Raw genomic sequence first — 17,822 nt, 5'->3', positions numbered from 1 at the left:
GCAGAGCGGCCTGCTCCCAACGGGGGCACTGCTGGCGGCCAGGGGAGAAGGAACCCGCACACATGCACACCGTTTGGGTGCAGAAACACTTCAAGTCCTGGGGCTCTTTCATTCAGGCCCTCGTAGGCTTTGTTTTTTTTTTTTTTCATTCCTGTTCATTCACTAGAAAAGAACATTAATTTTGTATTTCTACCTTTGCCCATTCTGAATTTACACTTTCTCAAATTCACAATAAATTTGATCTCCTCCTATAGGACCAGTGTGAAATTTTTTAAATTTACCCCTAAAAATAACAACATAACACAGTTCAAATCCTCTCAAACCACACACGCACGCGCGCGCACACACACACACACACACAGGTTCTTTTTGAAAATCAATTCATCACTGCATAAAATTGAAACAGGTGAATTTTGCCTGAGTTATAGGCAATTGCCTACATGAACAAGCTGCTGTTGGATGGATGCATTTCAAGATGCTGGGACCCCCTAGCTTATGTGTTTTAGACAAACAGCTAAAATCCTTATGAACCATGGAAGTCAGAAGCACAAAGACATGGAATCAGCCAGTAGGAAATGGCCTGCCAGCCCACACAGAAGGAAAGACCCCTGGCCTTCATCTCCCTCAGTCCCCTAATTCTGACTCACAGACAGCCCAGCCTTCCATCGTCCCTAGGTGAGGGCACGTGATCAGGGTCCCAAGGAGTATCTCAGAAGAGCCTCTCCCTTAGCTAACAGTGGCCAGAGTAAGCACACTCCCAGGGGAGCAAGAAACACACACATGCACGGCCTATGACACCCAAGGAACACACAGCAATGCCAGGTCACTCTGCCTTCTCAGGCAGCACAAACCTGCCTTCACCACTCAGCAAGGGTAGCTGTGAGTGTTGGGCCAACAGCTGTCCAATGTACCAACAGAGTGCACAGGAATATAAAGAGGGTATCTTCTGGAGAGATCAGGAACAGGTGATGGGGACATAAGTCACTCATTACATCCCACCAACAGAGGAGCTCTCAGCAGCTACTCTGGACTGAGCCCAGAAAGAATAATAGGGCACAAACAGGTTTTAAAGAAATAAAAAAGGATAAGCACAAAGTTCAATGTCAGAGTTTAAAATGGCAACAGAAGATACATCAGTCATAAGAAATCATTATCACACAAAACACCTAACCGGCAGCTACTCTAACAGCCAACCCAGGGTCCCTCCAATGGGACTCTAAGGGAAGGATGGACAGAAGGAATGGGAGTTGCATCAGGTCTCAAAAAAAAAAAAAACACAATTCAAAACTGGCAAAACAGAAAGAAAAGCAAAGTGAACAAGCCCATGGGTAGTGAGATTGGAGGAGCAGCCCTGTGAGACGTCAATCTCCAGGAAGCACTTCCATTTCCCAAAGACCATGCAGAGGATAAATGAAAGCCACCATGCTGCAGGCCTCAGAAGCCCAATCCCCAGCCCCAGCGCAGAGCCAAGCTACCGTGCGCAAAGCCCTCAACCTGACAGCCACCTGCACTCACTTCACCATTGAGGCTGAAACTTTGCAACAAGACGCTCTGCCACAAGTAAGGTCTTACACAGAAGACCACTGGGTTTTTACATCTGCAACTAAACGTTGCATATTTTATCCTGCAGTGGATACAATTCACTCAGAATTATCCTTTCGGAATACAACTAAGTCTGAGGTCAAGTGTGAAAATAACTGGCTTTCCTAATAAAACATGACTAGGCCAATCTATGACAAACCAACTGTCCTTCCAGGGGTCAGGTGATATGCACTCTTGATGTTATGCACAGGTGCTTCTAGAAGGCCTGATCTGAGTATGTACCAGTTCCAACTGGTCACAATGGCAGCACACCTCACATCCATCATGAACACGGATAACACAGCATGGCAGGAAAGGGAGCTAATGCTGGTATAACAAAGTAAAAACTTGAAGAAGAAACGGAGAGGGAGAATGTTGACAAATTACTGAATGCACTATGCTAGGCTCTTGAACATAAACTACGACTGCATCTATAGAAAAAGATGCACAAGTGAAGCAACCTACACACCTGAATAACACAGCTATTCAGTGACAGAGGCGAACTGTGGCCCCGTATCGACCTAATTCTGAAGTGGGATGCCTCCCCCTGTTTGCACCTGCTAAAGAATTGTTGTCCAAACACAAGCCAACTCACTGGATCATCTTCAGAAGAGAAAATCCAGAATGATTTAGCACCGTTCAGAGAACAGGAGGTAGCAATAAAGGCTGGAGGAGGAGCAATGTCACACAGGTGTTTTTCTGTCCATGTTTATCCAAAAATAGAAAAAACTTCAGGACTCTGCACATTTACATCTGCACACACACACACCCCTGGAGTTTGCATCTTCTAACACTGGAATACAACTACTGGTGCTAATTACAACCAGCAGTATTTACTAAATACCAGCAATGCATTCTGCATAGTGCACAAACTGCACACAGTGAGTGAGACTTCCTTAACAGCAAAAGGCAGCTTCCTCCTGACAGCACTCTGAACAGGACTACAGGCTGGAGACATGGATATAAGCGTATATGTGCATGTCTATCTGGTAAACGTGCTTACCCTGAAAGAGGCACTTAGCATGGAAAGACGATGGAGAAAAGTAGAATTAAGGTGATTGAATTTGGGAACCAATTCTGTCCATCTCTTTTACAGTGTTATTTCATAATGAACAGCATCTTCCTAAGTAGGTAATTACAAATGAAAGAGAAGGTCAGCTTAGATTCAGGACAGATGGAGAAAAAACGTACAACAATACGGCAGGTGAACCGCGTTTATACGACAGCAATACAGGAACAGTTGCAGGTCAGACCATGATTAATTCCCAAAGAATATCCTTAGATGAGTACAGTATGCTGCTGTTCTCAAAGCTCCTTGACATTCATCATCTCATTCCATCTTCCTGGGAGGGAAAAAGAGGTGCATTTTTTTTTCTCAAGGTTCTCATCTTCCAACCAAGGCAATAAATGCACAGGGCACAGTCTTTGTGGCATCAGGCCTTCTCTCTCCTACTGGTAACTGGAAATATAACTGGCACTGGGCCTCAAGACCCAAAAATGACTAAAGGCGAAGGGAATTTATGCCACAAATCAGGAATGAGAACAGAGTCATGACAAATGGCTAAGAATGAGATGTGCCTGTGAGGTGACACAATGGGCGTGGCTGGAGTAATGTGTGTGGACAGAGGAATGGCAAGAGGGAAGTCCAGAAAGAACACATCAAAACAAATCAGCAAATGCTAACCTCAAGAAACCACGCTTGTTTCCAAAAGTTGATAGGAGCCATGAAATGAGCCTACAGAGTGCCGGAATCCAGCTCCAGCCAAGTTCAGAACTCGAGAAGGGTGTGTCAAATAGGCATAAAGAGGAAAGAAATGGACCACTATGATTTCATGATCAAAATGGACAATGCAAGAAAGCTGTCCCTTTATTTATACAGAAGCAGCCACAAGCTCTGGCACAGACTTTTTACGTCATGATCAAGTAGGTGTTTTCAAGGATAATTCCACAGTTTCTTTCACTTTAAAGCAAGATGTTATCCATCCTGACCCTGTGGTCAGGGAGCTCTCAATAGATGGTACATATCAATCAGTAATACATTCCTACTTCAATCCTCATTCTACGACTTCATCCTGAATCAGTTAAGGAAGGAAATGCATCACAGGGGGGACTTAAAGATCAAGGATGGTCAGTGGGGGCAGCAGAAACAGACAGCAGGAACCGGAAAAGGCCCTTTTGCAAGGTGTTACCAGCAACATCAACTTCCAAGCTCCCATTGATAGGAAAAACCAACTCCAAAGCAAATAATTCCTCAATAGATTACAGAACTCTCAGCGGGGTGGTCCAGTGTCCATGCAAAGGGAGGTGGAACTGCCTTCAGGTGGTTGCAAAGACAACCGCCCGGCCCTGCCATGCAGCGGGAAATTCCTACGGCCTGGTCTGCTATGAAACAGTTCACTTCACACCGTCGTGTCCTTGCACGGACCCCAGCAACAGAGGACCTGGGCTTAGAAACAGGAAGTGCACTAGGAGGTTACCAACTGCTTCCTTACACTGCAGAGCTAACGCTACCATCAAACATAGGAGGGCACATTCAAACACAGTTGGCCAAATTCTCCCAGTCAGAACAGACTGCCTCCAGCCATTTGCTAAACGATGCAGCCTTGCGCCTTCCACTTAAAAGATGTGTTTGGGGGGCCCAGCACGGCAGCCTAGTGGCTAAAGTCCTTGCCTTGAACACACCGGGATCCCATGTGGGCGCCAGTTCTATTCCCGGCAGTCCTGCTTCCCATCCAGCTCCCTGCTTGTGGCCTGGGAAAGCAGTTGAGGACAGCCCAAGGCCTTGGGATCCAGCACCCATGTGGGAGACGTGGAAGAAGTTCCTGGCACCTGGCTTTGGATTGGCACAGCTCCGGCTGCTGTGGTCATTTGGGAAGTGAATCATTTGATGGAAGATCTTCGTCTCTTCCTCTCCTTTTCTCTGTATATCTGATTTTCCAATAAAAAAAATAAATAAATCTTCAACAAAAGATGTATTTTTTCGCTGCCTTCCTCACATCCCCTGATGCAGCCTCTCTGGTTTCCTTGAGTGTTGTCGCATCCGGATGGTCCATGAGCTAGACCTTACCAAGGCACCTCTCAACATCTGCGCACACGTGCCTTGGCAGTGGCTGCAGCTAATCGGACACAGGTAGCTCCAGCCAAGGTCACAAGGGCTCTTGAAGCTGCAGTGCACATCCTGCCCCACGTGTACACCCCCACAAGGACTCTCAGCCCTAATCCAACAAGTCCTCAACACTGAGGCCAGACTACATCTCATCCCTGGTGGATTTGAGACGAGTCTCACTTATCATTGCATCTTTAGAGCGCTCTCCAGTGACCCTGATGTTCTGCCATATTTGAAGCCACAGGAATTCCAAAGGGGAAAACTGGGAGTTCAATTACCCTGGCGGAGAAAGAATGACCACAGTCTTTTGAGATCTATTCTCTCTTCAAATATAGTCATATAAGAGTTATGAGTCCGGGCCTGGTGCAGTAACCTAGTCTCTAAAGTCCTCACCTTGCATGCATCAGGATAGCATACGGGTGACAGTTCATGCCTCGGCTGCTCTACTTCCCTTCCAGCTCCCTGCCTGTGGCCTGGGAAAGCAAGGCTTTGGGACCCTGCACCCACGTGGGAGACCTGGAGCAGGCTCCTGGCTCCTAACTTTCAGACATTCACACAACTGCAATATCATGCAGCAGAGCAATATATCTGTCTTACACAATATACAACTATTTTAATAAAGATCAGAGCAGAATTCTGGACAGTTCAAACATAACCCACATTAAAATTAACATCACTCTGTTAGTCATAAGAGAATTAAGCACAGTAAAGAAAATGAAAAAAAAACTCACTTATAACATTTATAATGTGGGTAGAGGGCCCGGCGCGGTAGCCTAGCAGCTAAAGTCCTCGCCTTGAACGTGCTGGACACTAGTTCTAATCCTGGCAGCCCTGCTTCCCATCCAGCTCCCTGCTTATGGTCTGGGAAAGCCTTGGGACCCTGCACTCACGTGGGAGACACAGAGGAAGTTCCTGACTCCTGGCTTCAGTTCAGTGCAGCTCTGGCAGTTGTGGCCTCCTGGGGAGCGAATCATCGGGCAGAAAATCTTTCTCTCTGTCTTTCCTCCTCTCCGTATATCTAACTTTCCAATAAAAATAAGATAAACCTTTTAAAAAAAATCACAGAAAAAAAATGAAATTTAAAGCTATTGGGGTTGAGTGTTTAGTCTGGCGGCTAAGCTCCCAATGGAACATCCACCACACACAACAGGGCACCTGATTCAAGTCCCAGATCTGCTCCTGACTCTTCCTGCTAAGCACCCAGGTGGGAGACTGAAACGACTTCCTGGCTCCTGGCTCCAGTGTAGCCCAGCCCTGGCCAGTGTGGATTCTTTCTCTCTCATCCACTATCTCTTCCTCTAGTTCTCTCTCTTGCTCTCTCTCTCGCTCTCTCTCTCTTCTTTTCGCCGTGCATCCACCTCCATGCCCCTCAAAATGTTTTTTTTTAATTTTAGTAATAAAGGCTGTTTCCTTTGTGCAAGAAATTTTTGAAATCAATACAGCTTTTTCACACAAAACTTTCCACAGGCTGTTAAAGATCCCTCGTATGCATGGATTTCAAGTTTTTGTTTTTGTAGAATAAACTTATCTTGTAATTCCGTCTTTTGAAGTACCCTTGTATATACCACACATAAACTATCATTTAACTCATAGGCCCTGACCATCTGCTCTGGAGCATAACAACTGTTCATCATCTGGGTACCATACCAGCCGTTCTTCTGCCACATCTCAATCGCAGTTTTGCTACTAAGAACCGACTATTTTTTCCTTTCATGGACTCAATTTTCCTATAGATTCAGAAATTAAAACATGAAAGTTAAAACAGTCATAAAATATAGCTTATAACCATAAACAGATATCCAGTATCATTTCAGAAAGATAAAGTAATTGTAAACATGAACAGAGTTACTACAGTTTCAAAAAGCCATTCTCTATTTCTCCTGAAGTTATCTTCCGTACCACCCACGACCCAACACTTGGGAAAACATCCTTCCAGAACCAACTTTCCAACAAACGAACACACTGGTATTCTGGGAGGTAATGTGACAGTTACCCACAAGAGTCAAAACGCTCTCAATTTCTTGCTATTTGTCATTATTTCTTTGATCATAAATATTCAATGGATCCATTAAGGGCAAATCATTGCCATATTTTCATTTCAGCAAGTACCTGCTCCAGTTCTTCCAGGCAATATCTAGGGACTCAAGTTGTTCATATCTGAAAGTCATTATGTTTCTTTTTCTTTGAAAAGACAGTTGCCACACAGACTTCTCAGTCATTGTTACATTTCTCCTTGCATCAACAATTATTTTCACAGCAAACTGCATAAAACCGTACTTCAAATAACACTGGCATGCTCTTTGAGGTTGGCTCTCACATTCTACACAACACCAAGCATAGATAAAATATTAGTACCTTGAGCCATTGGTGGTAATGTGTGTGACTCAGTCATGGTTTGGCATTAAGGGCCAAAACCGCACTGCACTGCACTCCCCTTGGGCCTTTAATTAACAGAAAGAAGGAAAGGACCATGGGCACCTCCCTCATCAACTACCAGATTCACCCAAGCTGTCTTGTTGACATCAAGTGATCTTGCAGAGATCAACTGTTCTTGAAGGTCAGACCAGCAGTGGGTGAATCCACAGGATCCAAGCCGGCTGAGCACCGGACTCCAGCTCCCCAGGGAGCAGCCAGCCCCACACCCTCTTCCACAGCTGCCAAAACAGGCCCACTCCCCCTACCTTGCATGTTAATATCAGGCTATGACAAGGCAGTCCAGGATTCCACAAAAGAGAAAAACAAGCAAACAAATATTCAGACAACCTCCTTGGAAATTTAGCAGTGCTGCATCCTTTCAGTACATCTAACAGAACTTCAAAAAGTTCCCAGGGTGAGGGGGGCGGAGGGCACGGAGGAGAGAAAAAACACTTCTGAAATCCACACATGGTTTTTCCCATCAGGCATTTTCCATGAACTTATTGAAGCCCTTGCGTATTACACGGGTCAAGCATTTCTGCAGTAGAACAAACTCATTTCAATGCCATTCTTTCCAGAACTTTCGGAAACCCTCTGGTGCATCACAACTGTGTATGTTCTGGCTGTGCTAACAGGCTGAGACTGGGCTCCTCCATGCCTCTCCCTAGGAGGAAAAGGAAGTGAGAGCGGGGGAAGGGAGAAGCGAGGAGACAGGGGAGGTGGCCAAACTCTAGGGAGCAGAATGAAGGAGGAGCATAAAGTACTAGGGCTTCTTTCTTCCGTTTCCCCCCCTAGTCAGTGGCACAAAAAAACAATGCCTTTTCTGAGGCTCAGTGCAGACCAGGCAGCTCTGGGGGAAAAAAAAAAAAAACAACTAATGGCCATGATTAATGACAATGGGCTGGAGGAGAGTAGGGACACAGCCGCCACATACATCATCCCTTCCCGTCAGTCTCTGCTCCTCTCTGCCCCTCTTCTTCCTACCAGCAAGGCATTATAAAAACGTCTTATCTTCTCCGGGATGCTTATTTTCCAGCTGAACTCGCAGCTGCCCCCCACACACCCACCCAAAAGAAAAACAAAAGAGAAAGAGAACGGCCCAAAAAGGATGGCGCTAGCAGCAGCAGAGCCTGAAAGGAGAGAGAGAGAGAGGGGAAGAGAATGAGAGTAGAAGAGAGACAAAGAGGTGATAGGGTGAACGAGAAAATGGCATGTAAAATAACTGTAAGATATTCCAGGGGAACATGTGCAGGCTGTAATCACTCAAGATTTCAGCAACTTGACTCCTCACATGCTGAAGCCACATTTTCAAGGTCTTATCTGCCATATGGTTCCCTGTTTGGATGATTTATTAGGTGTAGAAAGCACACTGATAAATTTTACTGCATTTCCCTGAATAGGCAACCTATGGTGTCAATAACAAAGCTCAGGCGGCTTTAATGAAAACTGCAAGCACCAAAGGGTAACCATTTATTTATGAGTCGCTATAGTATTACTAGGACAAAATTTATCTTCCCTTCTCACGCACTCTGTAGAAACCAAATCTGGTCAAAGGAACAGAGATCACCTCCATATGTCAGTGGCATGCTAACATCTCCCCGTGCCCCCGCACTGGCCACGACTCTGGAGAGCCTCTGTGGTGCTTTCCAGTGACCCATTTTGCATAAGAAACCTTGTTTGCTTAAAAAAAAACAAAAAATAACAAGGCAAAGGCTGAAGAACTCTGCCAACCCCACAGTCTAAGCAATCACACTCAGAGGTACCGGCGCAACCTTCTCGTTTTTCTTTACCCAGAAAATGGACAGCTGCCCCAGGGGTAGGGATGGAAAAAAAGACACAGGGAAGTGTGGATGAGAACAGAGAGATTGAGAGATACAGCCCCATCCATAAATGTTGTAAATTTGCCAGTCCCCATGACACTTTCCCCCGCCCCCATCGACTCTGTTCCTTAAGACACGAGTCATAAAATAATTGAAAATCTGCATTCACTTCTCGGTTCCCACCCCTACCCCCAAATGCCTCTCCTCTTGGCTAGTAGCTATCTGCAAGTCTGATGTATGTGTTATTTTTATAACAGAGAAACGATCCAACTTTTGAACAACTCCAAAGACAGCAAAAATGAATGACCAAACTCAGGGGGAAAAAATTGTACCAGAGGAGAGGAAGACAGCCAACCAGCACTCTCTTACTGTTTAATCGTGAGCCACAGTAAACTGCTACAACAAAAGATTTGGCCGGATTTTCAAGTCTGCACTTTTCCCCACTGTGTAACACGCCTGTCCTGAGTGAAGACAGCCTGACCCAGGAATGTCAAGAAAGGAGGGGTAAAGAAGTTCAACCACAATAGCGTGCATCTGAGTCATGTTCTTAGCGGGACAGACCAACAAAAAGCAAAGGCAGTCAGAAGGCTGGGCCGAAGCGCTCACGTGAGCAAAGCTCAACCTGAATGGTGTTCCCACCCAAGTGGATACTCTGACAAATGTCTCCCCCAGATGACTGTATTCAGATTTGCTCATTTTAAACTTGTCTGTCTTACACAGCTTTTTCCTTATTCTGCATTAATATTCTAACATTCTCACGGCAAGGGGGCAAGGGGGCAAGGGGGCAAGCATATCTTTTTTTTTTAGTATCTATTGGTTCTTAGCCACACTACTGGTTTTCTCTACATCCACCACTTAAAGTGTGTGTGTGTGTCTATGTGTGTATACATACATATATGCATACATACATATATATTTAATGTATATAAATAAGTGAGTAACCTCTTTGGATATCAGAGCAAAAATAAACACTTAAGATGAAAGTCTCTTTTCATATCCCACACAGTGAACAATTAAAAGTCATCTTGGGCCCGGCACAATGGCACAGTAGTTAAGGTCCTCGCCTTGCACGCCCCAGGATCCCATATGGGCGCCGGTTCTATCCTGACAGCCCCGCTTCCCTTCCAGCTCCCTGCCTATGGCCCGGGAAAGCAGTCGAGGACAGCACAAGGCTTTAGGACCCTGCACCCGTGTGGGAGACCCGGAAGAGGCTCCTGGCTTTGGATTGGCACAGCATCAACTGTCACACTCACTGGGGGAGTGAATCATCGGACGGAAGATCTTCCTCTCTGTCTCTCCTCTCTGTATATCCGCCTTTCCAATAAAAATAAAATAAATCTTTAAAAAAAAAAAGTCATCTTGATCAGTTCAAATACTGCCATCAATACTTTTTTCAACCTGCTTGGTAAATTGGCACCCATTAAAATCAAGTGCCTTATGGAAGATTATTCAAGTATAAGAGTATACAACAGAGGAGAGAGGCACTGCTTGGGCTCTGACTGTATTTTTCAAGTTCTTCAACCGAAGCGATGTACAAGAAAATTCATTATTGCCTAGCTTACTTCCAGTTCTGCCACGGTGTTATTAAGAGAGGCAGGGGGAAAGGCCCAGCGTGCTTCGCAGCACATTCAACCAACTGAACTTCTACTCTGCGAAGTATTTCAACCAGTTTCAAAAGGCATTGTATAAGCAAAATCTCACACTTTTCTGCATGCTTTTCCTCTTCATTTTTAACCCTCTGAGTACTTGCAAAGGAAATGGCAGCCACAGAAGTAATTTATACTTGGCACATGTCAAATGGCGTGAAGGAGCTGTGTGTGCTCCTCCATGCCCTGTCCACCTTTGCAGCTGGTCTGCTGAGCATCAACCACCTCCATGTGTGAGGCAGGAGAGGCAATGAGCAGATACAAGAAGGGATAGAAGGAATAGAGGAGGACAGCATCCTGCTGGGAGCTCCAAGGCAAGCAGAAATCTACCCAGGGCCAGAGGAACAACTCACACAGTTGCTGAGGTCACCTAGTCCCCAATGGCCTTTGGCCAAAGGGGCCAGGATGACTGAAATCCAGCCAGTGCTCTGCTGTCCTGGGTGGCATCCACCCAGAGGAAGGGGAATATCATTAATCCCAGTGAAAGTAGGAACAAACCAGTCACAAAAGGACAAATAGAGACATCCCTTGGTACCTGTAGAGACTGGTTCCTGGAACCTCATCAACAGCGACATCCCTTAGTGTTATATTGAGAGTCAAGTATTTACATAGCATGTAAGCATCAATCTGAGAGTCCTCATTACCTAACACAAAGCAAATGCTGTGGAAACAGCAGTCATACAAGACTAACCTGGGAATGAGGGGATAGCAAAAGTGTCCACCTGTTCAAAGGTGATGCAGCTTTTCTCCTTAGTACTTTAAAGTTGGTCCACAATGAGGCCATTCAGCAGGTAGGAATGGACCGCTGACTGCATTGTAGGACTCTACCCCCAGGAGGAACCCACAATAGTGAAACTTACAAAGATGGAAATGGGCACAGGGATCCGCCGCAGGTGTGGGGAGGAGAGATGGAGCATCACTACCACTTAGCAGAGAGGAATCTCAGTTGAGAAGATGAAAACATCTTACAGAGGGATGGCAGGGATGGCTGCAGCCACTTAAACATACTTAATGCTAGTGAATGACACACCTTAGAATAATGGCTAAACTGTTACATTTTGTGTTTTTTACTGCAATGGGAAGGAATGTGGAAGGGCAAAGGAACCAGAGTTAATTACTGCCAGTTATACCTCCAGAGACTCTTGGAATAAAAATGCTGCTCACAAGACCGGGTTGTGGCCAAAACCAGGCCACAGGTCCAACAACTGAGATATGGTCAAGGCTGGGCTTACCAACACAGTCTCACAACATGCACGACCCATTCAAACCATTCCTCTTCAGGCCCACCTTTTACCTCCTAAGGATACTGAAAAGCTCTGGCTTCTCTTCATGGGTTCTCGCCTGTCTCACCTGAAGCCCCTTCTGCCTGAGCCTCAGAATGGCCTCTGTCAGCTGCCTGCCTGTCCCAACTTTAGCCCACGCAAGCTGTGCGAGAAAAGAGCCAGACGGTCAACCCCAGCCCACCTCCCCCAATGCTTCATCACTGCACACACTGGAAATTTCCTCCAGCACCAGGGCAGTTCAGAAAGAAGAAAAGTTCATGATTCCTATGATTTTGGCATTTGTGGTGAACTTTAAGCTGGGCCAACAAGAGGGTCTGCTGTGAAAATATACAATGTAAACAAGACTTGAGGGAAAATGTTCAAACAAAGAGAAAATTCTTAGAGGTTTTACCAGACGTAAATCTTTTATTGACCACTTAGTGGCCATTTTTTAAGACCTTTAAAAACACACACACTGTGTCAGGATTAGGAAACATGGTGATGCCTCTGCCATTGAAACATAGGCCAGTCCCACAAAATCTCCTTTGCCACAACTTCTTCAACAGTAGAGTTCCAAGGCCTGAAAGTTCCTCCTATGCACCACCAGGATACAAAGTCCACCTGCAGCTGATGCTCTCTGCCCACAGGGAACTGGCACCAGGGCCCCTCTCTCAGACACCACATGCTGCAGATGCTCAAGTCCCTAACAACACCTGCACACATCCCTGCACAGATATGAAACCATCTCTGGATAACTGGCAAGGCCCAATGCAAGGTTAACGCCATTGAAAGCAGCCACCACACTGTGGCATTTAAGCATCAACATCAACAACAAAAAACCAGTTACAGTCCAAACAGACACCATTTTCCCCCCAAATAATTTCTATTTGAAGTTGGAGAAATCAAGAAGAAGGGCAAGGTGGGTTGACTATACAATATGCTAAGTGTTTACATATATAGGTAAGTATATATTGCCATGTGCATGTTGTCTACATTGCAGGGGACAAATAAGGTGATGAGGATGTGTGTACTACAGATACAATCTGTGTGTCTGCCACACGTGTAATCATGAAGTCTGTTAGTAAATTGAAAGAATAAATCAGTTATTTCAAAGTACCTCCTATACTTCAAGATGACAGAAGTCACAATAGTGAGGATGCTAAAGTTATTAAATGCCACTGGATAACACACTTCCAAATAGTTAAAACAGCAACTGCAATGTTGTATGGGTTTTGCCACAATAGTTAAAAAACATTAAAGTTGGGGCCAGCGCTGGGGCACAGTGGATTAAGCCACCACCACCAAACAAGCATTCTATATGGGTGTTAATTTCAGTCCCAGCTGCTCCACTTCAGGTCCAGCTCCCTGTTAATGTGCCTGGAAAAGCAGCACAAGATGACCCAAGTCCTTGGGCTTCTGAGTCTATATGGGAGACCCAGCAGAAGCTCCTAGATCCTGGCCTCAGTATGACCCAACCCTGGCTGTGGTAGTCATTTGGGGAGAGAACCAACAGATGGAAGATCTCTCATCTCTCTAATTCTTCCTTTCTAAGTGACTCCTGACTATGAACAGGTCCCAGAGATCAAGCACACTTTTGGGTTAATAACAACTAACCACGTCATCTTCTACTGACTAGAAAGGCCACATCCCTGTTGGCTGGAAATCTTTCCAGTAAGGAAGGTGAGCGCTGATACTGACTCCCACAGAAGAGCATGAAGAGCAGGCGTGTGAGTATCAGGGTCCTGGTCTGCCTGACTCTCACAAGCAGGGTCCTCACCTACATGAAGGAACCTGGTCTACCTGACACTCACTCTCATGTTTCATATCCCAAATTCATCACAGCACCTACTCAGGTCTTCTCAGCTGGCTCCCACCAATGCAGCCACAAGGCTTAGAGATATAGTCAAGGCTAGCATCCTAATTTCACAATGTTCTATGCAAATTAAATAGCCATGTAAACTTGACAACCAAAAATTTTCTTACAAAGGCAAAAGATGCCAGATTCTTTTTTTTCTAAATTATTTTATTTTTACTGGAAAGTTAGATATACCAAGAGGAAGGAGAGGGGGCAGATCTTCCACCCGATGATTCGCCCTCCAAGTGACTGCAATGGCCAGAGCTGAGCCGATCCAAAGCCAGGAGCCAGGAACCTCTTCCAGGTCTCCCACATGGGTGCAGGGTCCCAAAGCTTTGGACCATCCTCAACTACTTTCCCAGGCCCCAAGCAGGGAGCTGGATGGGAAATAGGGCCCATATGGGATCCCAGCACATGCAAGGCAAGTACTTCAGCCGCTAGGAGACCACACCAGGCCCCCAGATTCTTAAAATACTGTGTTAGTTTTTTTAAAAGAAAAATAGGTAAAGGAAGACAGAAATTGACAAAACTAAGAAATGGACTGTATGACATTCACTAATGATCATTTTTCTTAAGCTTCTTTCCAAAATCTGGAGTTTTAAGTTCCAGTTAATTGCCCTTGACACTTCACTTACATAGAGCGGTATAAATCAATAGTGTGTATGTATGCACCCTAACAAAATCCATTCCCAAGCAGTGGCCTCTCGGCATCACCAAACCTTCCAGGGCTCCTGGACAACGTATACTCCAGGGTATGCCACAAGTTCATCTGATACATCTTTGCAGACTCATTGTGTTTTGTTGGGTTTTCAGATTTAGAGAGAGATTTCATCTGCAGATTCACTCCTCAAACGTCTAGGGTTGGGGGAGTTAAACCAGGAGTCAGAAAATCCAGCCTAGCATCCCATATGAATGGCAGAAGGCATTTGGGCCATCTCTTTTACTACCTTCCCAGGTGCCATAGTAGGAAGTTGGATCAGCCAGGATTCAAAACTGCACTCCAACATTGGACGCTAGTCATCATTAGCACATTTCACCAATGGCATGACAACACTGACCTGTCTTATGGTCAGTAAGAAGACACCTTTAGTGGAGTAAATAATGAACTCTCAGTAGAAATTCAAATCTGTGAGGTATTTCTTTGGAGTTGTCTAGTGCCACTAGTTCTAACTCAATTCTTTGATTCTAACCCCATCTTCCAGCCTGGGAAGGGCTGAGCTAAGTATACACTACTATAATCCCAGATGTTAACTATCTCCAGGGAAGCTGGTGTTCTGTTTGGTGCTACACAAGACCAACTGCAGCCTATGAACAAACTAGGGAGAGCTATGGGAAAAATGAAGTTCTTTGCAGCATACAGCTCTTTGCACGATACAAGCAGGTGATGTGACTGAGCAAAGTCCAGTCCAGCAAAGTTGGTACAAACCAAATCTCTGGAGACCAAGACTTGAAACATGGCCCCTGACCAAGACATGAGGCTCAGGGAAGGTCTACACAGCAACAGAAAGGGATTCTTTGGAAGACACAGAGTGGACCCAGAGGAGCCAGATCCCTCTGTGTGGTATAAACGTGATCTGACTTAGTAACCTTCACCCCAAAGAGCCAACCTCCCACCGCACAGGGACTGACCAGCACCACTCCCATTATTTCCCCAACTGAGCCACACCGATCTGTTTTGTACACACAGAAGGCAAATGTGGGTTCCTCTTTGGCTACTGGATTTCATACCGAAAGTGTACAGGACAACAGTTCTATCTACAAATGCTGCTCACCAGAGTCAAGCTCATTAACATGTCTTTCCACATAGCTAAGGCTCTGTAGGTGTATGTTGAGAACTACTCTCCTGGCAAACTCCAAGTAGAAAGCACAGCATTACAAACTGTCAATCCACAGGCTGTGTACCAGCTCTTCAGAACTTAACTCTGCTCACATCAACGAAGCTTTGTACTCTTTGAGCAGCATTTCTCCATTCCCCCTGCCCCTGGGAAGCAAGGTTCTATTTTCCATGCCCACCTATTTCACTGTCTTAGCTTCCTCAGGTAAGATCAGACAGCATACTGTGTCTGGCTGAGCTTACTCAGCTTGCTGTCCTACTCACGTTGTTACAAATGGCAGGACTGAATAATACTCACTGATAGACAAATACATATTTCACCATTTATTATCCATTCATCCATCAATGGATATTTAGGATAACTTCCCTATCTTGGTTATCTGAGTGATACCAATAGCAAATATAACCGGTATTCACCAAGAGATTCTTGCCATGTTCATGGCAGAACTGCTCACAATTGCCAAGAGAGAGTACTGGGTTCATAAGCTCCTCTAGACAACCTCCCTGTGGTTGGCTGCACACCCAGAAGCAACCAGAAAACTGGTTAAAAACAGAAATCCCTGGACTCCACCGAAAATACAAAATCAGTTGTCTCTCAGAATGGAACATAAGAATCTACATTTCTTCCACTTCTGTGAGTGGTTCTTACACAGCCAGCGCACAGCCCAGGATCTGGAAACCTCCAAGTTTCCTCACCTGCTTTCACAAAGGAATGAAGCCAAAGTTTGTGTTGCAAAACAAAGATTAAGTATCTCCCCTTCAAAAGAAAAAAATTAGGTTCAACAGCAACATTTCAGCCTTTGTTTATCAATCATTAAATGTGGAGAAAGAGAAGGTGAGGGAGCCAAGAAGAACACATACTAAAAACTGAAGCTGGAGAGACCAGGAATAAATTAGTTTCCTTTCAACTGGACTCCATTACATAAGCATCACCTGCATCAACAGAAAAATACAGTTCAATAGAAGGACACCCCAAGAAATACAACATTACATAAAATGCCTTCCCAGCTGTACTAGCTTTAACAATACATAATTAAGACAATAAATCTGCTGAGGGGAAAATACCACGCAGGTCAGTCTAACACATCAGAGAAACTTGCAGGGATTATAACACTCATGAACTGGCCTATTACATATCCAAAAAAAATCTAATTCATAACACCAGATAGGCAAGCCTAAAAAAAGACAGTTAAAACACACAAGGGGACAGTTCTGAAATGCCTTAATCCCTGAGGACTCAGCTACTCCTATAAAACTTTATAATAGAGTGCCAAATATTTTTAACTAGTCATTAAAGCTGTCCTAAGAATTTCTAGTGTAGACTTTGATATCTAATTCAAATGACTGTATAAATTTGGAAGCTGCAAAATCAATTTTCCATAAATCATCATTTGAACTTCACTCATCCAAACTGGCCTCCTTCCTAATTAGGTTGAATTCATAGGATCTGACTGCCATGCACTGCCAAATCAAACAGAACTAACTTGGAGCTTTGTGCTGCCTGGGATTTCAATGCCACCTCCTTCCCTGGTAAGCAGAATGACCAGCGGATGCCAGCCTCTACAATAAATATTTAATGGCTGCCAACACTGGCCCGTCCCCCCAGAAAGAGATACACATACAAACATACCTTCAGATCTGTCTGATACCTGCTTTCTGCCCTCTTCCTTGCTCCTGGCAAATAGTGAGTTTTCCCAGCACAAAGAGAAATGCCAGCTGACTTGCTCAAGCCAAAAGTAAACAAAAAGGCAGAGAGAAAAAAAAAAGAAGAAGGGGAAAAAACACTGCAGCAACTACAGTATTGTCTTCAGGCCAAGAGGTCATGATTTCCTCAAAGTGTCTCCGGTCCCCACGCAGGTGAAACCCAGAGGCAGAGTGGAAACCCCACAGCTTCTGTGGGAGACCAAAATGTAAGCCCCTGATAGTGAGTGGACAAGCAGAGGCCAAGGGGCCCAAAGCAGACTCACACCTCCACAGAGGCCAGGACTGAGAGAAAATACAGGAACCCAGCTCTAAAAGGAGCTGGGCTTTGTGGTTGTTTTTCATATACTGTCTTTGTTTTAAAGGCACTCTGCAGTCCCAACCTTTACTATCTCTGGCTACACAGAGAGCAAGGCATGTGGTTAAGAGGACTGACAGCCCACCTCCTTCCTCAGCTAACAGTAGCACACACAGGTTCAAGCACATCTGGCCTGGGTCTGAATGCTCTGCTTTGGAGAGGAGTCACCAACAGTGAAACGGCTCATCCCGTCATGAGCAAACATGGTTCTGGAGCTGACATTAGTAGGGAGCAGCTAAACTGC

The 17,822-nt window shown here is 45.1% G+C and overlaps 1 protein-coding gene and 1 long non-coding RNA gene across 2 annotated transcripts in view; both read right to left on the bottom strand.

The window, feature by feature from the left end:
* Positions 1-17,822, bottom strand: part of LRMDA (leucine rich melanocyte differentiation associated) — a 985,984-nt gene that overhangs the window by 819,487 nt on the left and 148,675 nt on the right. The gene's annotated exons all lie outside the window — the stretch shown is intronic.
* LOC121153430 lies at positions 1,736-15,833 on the bottom strand. The gene is made up of 3 exons (XR_005883397.1): positions 15,112-15,833; positions 4,902-4,910; positions 1,736-1,749 (listed from the first exon to the last, which is right to left on the bottom strand). It is a non-coding gene; the product is annotated as an uncharacterized LOC121153430 (long non-coding RNA).

Source organism: Ochotona curzoniae, unplaced genomic scaffold, assembly GCF_017591425.1.
Source record: "Ochotona curzoniae isolate NIBS_2020 unplaced genomic scaffold, NIBS_Ocur_1.0 contig_2692, whole genome shotgun sequence".
Taxonomy (NCBI): domain Eukaryota; kingdom Metazoa; phylum Chordata; class Mammalia; order Lagomorpha; family Ochotonidae; genus Ochotona; species Ochotona curzoniae.
The sequence above is the reverse complement of the archived record's forward strand: the minus strand, read 5'-3'. Positions and strand labels throughout refer to the sequence as shown.